Source organism: Nelumbo lutea, chromosome 4 (assembly GCF_056320005.1).
Source record: "Nelumbo lutea isolate HS-2025 chromosome 4, American lotus-T2T, whole genome shotgun sequence".
Taxonomy (NCBI): domain Eukaryota; kingdom Viridiplantae; phylum Streptophyta; class Magnoliopsida; order Proteales; family Nelumbonaceae; genus Nelumbo; species Nelumbo lutea.
This window is the reverse complement of record NC_142687.1, coordinates 33,032,809-33,040,755: the sequence shown is the minus strand read 5'-3', so window position 1 is coordinate 33,040,755 and position 7,947 is coordinate 33,032,809. Positions and strand designations below refer to the sequence as shown.

The window sequence follows — 7,947 nt, the reverse complement described above, 5'->3', positions numbered from 1 at the left end:
CCTTGGGATTTTCTTTACACCAGTGTAAAATAGTGTAAACTAGCCTATGTGCTCTCAACTCATTTTTCAGTACTCCTATACTTTTTCACCAGTGCAAACTAGCCTATGTGCAAAAGCGACGACACAAATGGTTATTTCGTCCACTACATCTACTCACAAATTTGACCGACCAACTTATATACGAAATGCCGCTATGATTAATAAGTAATTGAATCACCGTTTATCATTTATTACTTGTTTATACAAGTATCTTCTTTAACATTTTAAAACTTTCATAATGACAATAAAACCCTTTATGCGCGCCCTTGTTCAAATAGAAGAAACTTATGAATATTCTAACCTGATTTGCATCTAATTTGATAGACTAATCAGTTTTCAAATTCAAACTGTTCAGACAAAGAGAGGAATACATTATAGAGAAACTAAGAGCATGGTGTTTTTGGATTAGACCTATGGTTTAGGCTCACATGGTCTGACCACTGGACTGTGAGAGAGAGGAAGAGAGAATCCAAGGGTCAGACCGTATGGTTCACCAATTTCATCCAATCTGCATGTCAACCCGGTTCAATTACCAATTCCAACCATTGACACCCTCCGGACAATCGTTTCTAGATTAATTATCGGTCCAACCCTTACCAAAAATAGTTCCTTCCAATGTGGAAAGTAATTCTCAGCCGTATATTAATTAATAAATAGTGAACAAGATAGAGTGGAGGAGAAAGAGAAGTAGAGAAGAGAGAAAAAGGGATAGAAATAGCAGAAGAGGGTGAAGCAAATGGGTGCCAACCATTCAAAGAACAAAGGTCATTCACACAAGCTTTACTTTTATTCTTATTCTTTTCCTACTAGTTCGATACTCACTGATTTTCCTTTTTGCAAACAAAGCATCTTATGCTCTAGTTTTATCTTCTTCACACTTTTTTCTTTTTGGGTTTATTGATTGTTTTACACAGTTAGGGTCAAGAAAAAACCAAAAGCTCTTCCATGTGACAAATGTGTGAAACTATATTTCTATTTCCTGGGAAAAGAAGAAGATGATGATCAATGGAGGCAGCAGATTGATGAAGCTCAATCGACTGAAGTCATCAAGGAAGAAGTATCGCCTCGGCCGTCATCACCAGAGCTTCGTCCCCTTGCCGAGGATCCTCTTTGGCAAGAGCAAATTAAGAGTCTTAATAGATGCTCTTACCAGCAGCAGCAGCCCATCTCTAACTATTTTGGAGCTTCATCAGACTACATAGAACAGCTAGCTCAAGATGCTTGGAATTGGATTGAAGGAAGACACCAAGCGATGTGATACTGTAGAACAAGTTTGAATGTCATCAAATGTATTCTGCAACATTGTGATTGATGCTGCTTGATGATTTCAATCTCAGCTGTTCTGACTTATTCTGAGCATGATCTGTAAACCTTGTTGCATGTAGAGCCCTGAAATTAAACATTTTAGGAATTGAGATTGAAGATTTTCACCAAATTTGGATGTCACTCACGCTGCATTAATCTGTCTAGGTGGGCAGCTAAGGTTTTCTCCACTCTGAAGGTCACATGCTTCATACCAACCCAGCTAAAGGGACAAACTGGGGAGAAACAACAGCTTGGAGACACCAAATGACAGCTTATTAAGGAAACAAAAGAATTAAAAGAAATACTGTAGTGACTACATGGGGAATTGCAAAAGATATGGGCTGGGTTGAGTGAGAGAGAGAGAGAAACAGAAACAGGGAATTTAACACCAAAACAAACAGGAAAAGGGTCACTTATTGCAAACAATAGAGCCCATTTGAGTATGGAAGGGGAGATCAATAGAGCCCATTACGATCTCTATCTCAGGCCTTGAGTATCTGAAATAAGGCTGTTTCCTACAGGGACAAGGCTTGGACCTAACAACAGGTCTATATCACTAAAATATGTAGGGGTTTTTATAGTTCAGTCCACCCCTAGGATGGAGCTAAGATTTCTAGGGGTGGACTGAATCCTGCCTGTGGATTGATGCCAAATTCACGGGCAGGATGTGGTTTATAGCGGGGTGGGGGGGGGCTACTAGTAGACTAGGAGGGGGCTGCAATTTCAGATTTCTGAGGTGGATTGTAGTCTACTTATCCCAAATATATATTGGCAATATGGAGATCACATCAGTGCCCTACATGAACATCTCAACATGCATTTGGAACATTTCCTATACGAAATCTTCACTTCCCTATGCCCCACATGCACATCCGGGAACATCTCCCGTACTCATCATGGGAAGATATTTTCAATACATGGGTGGAAGGTAGGGGTGGATTCGAGCCGAGCCGAGCTGAATACTATGATACTCGAGCTCAGCTTGAGACTGTTCTACAAGGCTCAAGCTCGAACTTGAGCTTAGTTTGAGCCAGAACCTTGAGCTCGAAATCGGCTCAAGTAAAAAATTCATAAGTTCGAACTCGATTTTGAGAAAAAATATTTTATAAAAATAAAAAATTATATATAAAAATATTTTTATTTTATATTTTAAAATTTAAGAATTATAATATTTTTATTATATATATATTCGACCTGGCTTGTAAGCCTCACAAACCAAGCTCTACTAGGCTCGAGCTTGATTGAAACTGAACCGAGCCAAACTTTTCATGAACTGAGCTTGAGCAGCTCGCGACAGCTCACGAAAAGATCAACTATTTGCCACCCCTAGTGGAAAGTGCTGTTAGACACCACCATGATCTTCTCCCGTACTTGTCTCCGGAAAATGTCTCCAATACAAGATTAAGATGGGGCATTATGGGGTGCATCTTGTAAGGAGCCAATGTGAACTCAGCAATATGAACCAGGCCGAGCCAACAAATTGCTCAATTGGCGCATCTACTTCTTGTGGATAACAAAATTTCGGCCTTCCACCATCATCTGGGTGGTCGGCAGGAAATACGAGACTACACATATAAATGTAATGGAACACCTACCACAGAATGAATGAAAGTGCAGGACAAGTTCAGCAGAAAAACTGCAGTAGATCTGGAGTCGGTTTGTTTGGATCACGACGCCTTTGCCTTTCTCCTCAGCCCTAATAGTCCCATTCTCTCTTCACGATGGACAGGGTCACAGGGAGACATTCACTGTCCCAGAAACATTTATGTTTTCTATGATATTTTTTTGTTTTTTTTAATTCTTTTTCTATTTCTTAACTAGAAATTCAAATGATATAAAACTTAATGGTATGTGTGGGCTGGCTCACAAATCACAATTGGTCCATTTTCAAGTTAAACCAACTACCGGAAAATTAGGAATGTGATTTGTTTTCTCTTATTTGCTGGTAAACTGGTGGCAATTGGTAAATACTAACAATTAACTTGGTGGGACCCACGGTCTGTCCAGAGTCCAGAGCCCAGATTCCAGACCACATCTTTTGACTTTTGAGGCCAGTTTGGGTTCATCCCTGGGCCTGGGGTGCTGAGTACCCAAACTTTGGACTAAGATGGACCTGATGCCATATTGGATTTGGCTTGGGCTGAGACCTGGGGTGGCCCATGCTCCATTAAACCTCACAAGATTTATGATTAATTATGGATATAAAAATATGTACACTTTCATGTATACTTTGTTTTTTGAGAACAAAGCATCTAATTCATTAATTGCATTTAGAAGCATCATTAACAAGAAGATCACACAAAAATAAAGGGTAGAAGACCAAGTATAGAAGAAGCAAACTTCGCAATTCTGTGTGCAATCACTTTTAACCAAAAATCTAGTTAAGTTAATCCAATCTCTAGGGCAGAATGAAGGGCGTAAAGACAAGCATACGGCTGTTTTTGGAATTGGTGTAAAACGTTGTTAGTGTAAAAGTATACTGATGATGTTTTACATTGAGATGTGATTCAGTAATCATTGCATTTTGCATTTTTTAAAAGCGTGATGTAATCGGTGTAAAGTATTTATATTGATAATCGATATAAAACTTTATATTTGATGAATTTTTACATTGATTCACAATATAAAATTCCACTTTATCCAAATGCATGCAAAATTGAACCAGAATGAAATTTTACAGATCATAATTACACTCTTCCAAATGCTAACAAAATCGAACCAATATAAACTTTTACATCAGTTCTTGATTTACATCAATTCCAAACGCAACTTAAGACTCGGTCAATTAAACTAAAGCCCTGCTACACACAAACTTAGCCAATGAATCTGTAATGATAACACCAGCTCCAACCTTATCACTTATAAGTGTATTAACTATGTATACCTATAAAACTAGGGCTTATAAATATATGTATAGCATATACATAATAAATATTTATACAATGTATACTCTACAACGGCAGAGCCCAGTCTTATACACAATCACATTGTGTACACCATATCCAAATATTTGAACGTTTTATTTATCTCTTTTTTTTTGAAAATAATACAATCTGTGTGTGTGTTGTGTTTTTATTGTTTTATTATTTATATACCGGAATATACAGCCAAAGAAATTAGAATAGCAATGCTGTTGTGCAATTGAAAGAGAAGAGTCAAACCGGACCAACCTACTATTTTTTAGGGTAGACTAGGCGTTGGGTAAGAAATAACTCTTGACTTTTGGGCCTGGATTGGCTCTAAACCAGTTTAAACTATTCTAAGGGGCCGTTTGATAACAGCTGAAGATGTTGAATTAAAAAACTTATTACTTTGTCTTTTAGGGAGTGTTTGACAATATAATTCTGTTTTTGAAAGTATAAAGTAACTCTCATGTTGGCTGAAATTGAAGTTGAGTATCACTGCAGCCTTCAAAATTTTATAATCTAATTATGGCCCTGTTTGACATGTTTTTCTGCACGGTCTGTTGGCTGTTGCAAGCCCGACAAATTGTGATCTGGTTTTTTCCCATTTGGTTTGTGATAGATTTAGCCGTCAATAGCCAACGTGCCGAAAAGATGCAAGATGTCCAAAATGGGTGATTTTTGGGAAGCTCCAAATGGAGCTTTTGCGGGTTTTTTTTTTATTCGTCTTTGCGTGGAAAAATGCACAAAAAGAAAAGCCTTAACCAAACGAGCTTCAGGCTGCTCAGATCTTAATGTAAAAGATCAATACGTCTTTTGATTGTCATAACTATTAGAAGATTTCCTAAAAAGATTTGCCAAACTGCCCCTATTTTAACAACTAAAAGACAAAGCAATAAGTTTTCAGTTCAACAACTTCAGCTATTACCAAAGTTGCAGGTCATACCAAATCATGAGATGTGTATGAAAATGTTTGGTAAAAATCCTATGCTTTAGCCAAAAAAAAAAAAAAAAAAGGTTTTTTGGTGAAGCTTCTTTTAGTAACTTTTTGAAAGTGGTTCAATTAAAGCAGCTAAATACAAAACAAAATATTAATTAGAAAAATTAAGAAAATAAAAAATATATATAAAGCAGCTCAATCAAAGCTTCAGCCCTTCCAAACGGGTTCTTAGGCTTTTGTGCTTTGGGGCTTAAGTGAAGGAGTGTCCACGGTTTGGTTAACCAAACTATAGACAATTTATTTTCAAACCGAAGTGGTCCTATTGGTTTTTTTATTTCTCTAAACTGAAATCGAATTGTTACCATTGGTTAACCGGTTGATCGGTTTTGGTTTTTGACCGATTTAGTTCTTTGGCTTTTCGGTATTTTATATTTATAATATATATTACATAAATATATGTATACTATTATATTATAAATAATAAATGACATATAATATATTATAAATATATAATATAGTTATAAATAGATTATTATAAATATAATATATGTATATATTTATATATAATATATAGAAAATATGTGACATGTATTAAATATATATAATATACAAATAAATATATATACCGGTTGGTTCAATTAACAACTGTTTTTTCCTAGGTTGACCAAAAACCAAACTAGTCCTTCGGTTTTTCAAAAATACCAAACCGACCGATTTGATTAACGACATTTTCTGGTTCAATTTTTTCAATTTGATTTTTCGGCTTTTCTAGGTTTAGATTGTTATGTTTTTAGAATCAACTCTTACCATAACACTTTTGTCTCATCTTTATTTCCTTCATCTCTCAAAACACAAAAGCTTATCCAAATGGAGCCTTAGCAGCTATTTGGCATCGTTTCCGTTTCCTGGAGCAATGGCGCCACATCGGAAAAAATGGTGTTCCAAGAAATGGGCATTTGTTTGGAACCATTTTTTCCATAAAAAACGGTGCTCCAAGCCACGCCTCGGAATTTGGGAAGCCATGGCTTGGAGCAACGCCAAATTTGGCGTTTCCTAGAGCTGCAACTCGTTGTCGCCAACAAGACAGTGATGCAACACTGATGTGGCACTGGATAATGGGTACCAGTGCTGAAAACGTTTTCTGGAGTAATGGTACCAAATAGAAAAAGTTGTTGTTGCTATAGGAAACGTCTTACCTAGCAGCAATGATTCCAAACAAAAATAAAGGCACCATTTTTTGAGAAAACGGTGCTCCAAGCCACACATCAGTAGCACCGTTTTCTCAACTATAGCATCGATGCCAAACATATACTTAATCTTCTAAATCAAATGAAAAAAAAAAAAAACAGCCTGAATGTATTACACCACAAATCTTCTATCTCACTTCTTCTTATGAGAATCTCATAATTTTACATTTTTACCTCTACAAACAAAGGTAAACCAAAATTATACAGCCAGCCTATTTATTCCCATGCATCTACACCAATGCAAAAGAAATTTACACCACAAAAGTATAATCCTTAAAACAACTTTTTGTTTCTCTCTTATTTTCTATCAAATCAAAAACAGCCTTAAATAAGTTACACCATACAAGAAACAACACTAATAGTCATCCATTCCACTATCTTATTTTATTAGACAAACAGGAAAAATAAAATAACCACGTTCACATCTCTCTCTCTCTCTATATATATAAAAGAGGTAAGCTGCCACAACATATTCTTTATTGTCATCTCAATTTTTTATAAATGTATTTATAATATGTTTATTATTATATATGAATGATATAAGTATTTAGAATTTTTTTCTAAACTGTTTAATTTTTATTTCGTTTTTATTCATTTTATTTCCTTCCTAATAGTCTCCACTTCAATTTAAGGATCATTGACACGGTTAATTGAACTTATGTTAAAATTTTCAATCTAGTTCAATTTTTTTTGCTTCACATTGAAGTTTCTGCAATCTGCATCATAGATTTTGTCAATTAAAAAAATATATATAATTCTCTACATCAATGCGGTCAATTTTGTTGAAAACAACTCAATAGTTGATAGCCAACTCAAAGTTGAGACCAAAAGTGACGATTCGAAAATATACCACGAGTGACTTGTCCAGCCTATCCCATCAATTTGCATATTATAAAATAAACTTTGACTTTGTTTGATTGCATGTAAATCTGAAGGAAATTTTCAAAAAAAAAAAAAAAAAAGCAGAAGGGAAATGAAATATTTGAAAATCCCATTAATTTTCAAGCACAGAACATTTGGTGGAGATGCATGCTGATTGGGTGTTTAAAGGCTTTGACTCTATTTTTATAATATTTTTCATTATAACAACTTTATCATATCTCATAAAATCATTTTGGTGTTAGGGGGCATTCTACAACATGAACATGAATATTTTTATTTTCTTTGTTTTTGGAATTATCAAATCAGTAAAAAAAATCAAAAATATATTCTTGAATTCTGTTTTTATTTTTAAGAAGAAAAATAATTTTGTTTTATTTAAAAAAAATAGCACATATTTTTAGAACCAACAAAATATTGGTTTCTAAAACAAAACATATTTTTAGTATAGAAATTATATGATTTATGGAACGTGATGTTGATAAAAACATGTTATCTGTTTCAGCTTTGAAAACAGAACACACCTTCAATCAAAAACATGTTTTTTTGTGTTTTTGTTTTAGGAAACAATCTATTTTCAAATAAAATGGTTTTGATGTTATAAAACGCCCCATAAGAAAGTCATTTTGATTAT

General features: G+C 34.7%; 1 long non-coding RNA gene across 1 annotated transcript; it reads left to right on the top strand.

The window, feature by feature from the left end:
* Positions 1–718: 718 nt before the first annotated feature.
* Positions 719–1,474, top strand: LOC148855065 (uncharacterized). The gene is made up of 2 exons (XR_016095114.1): positions 719–803; positions 954–1,474. It is a non-coding gene; the product is annotated as an uncharacterized LOC148855065 (long non-coding RNA).
* Positions 1,475–7,947: the final 6,473 nt, after the last annotated feature.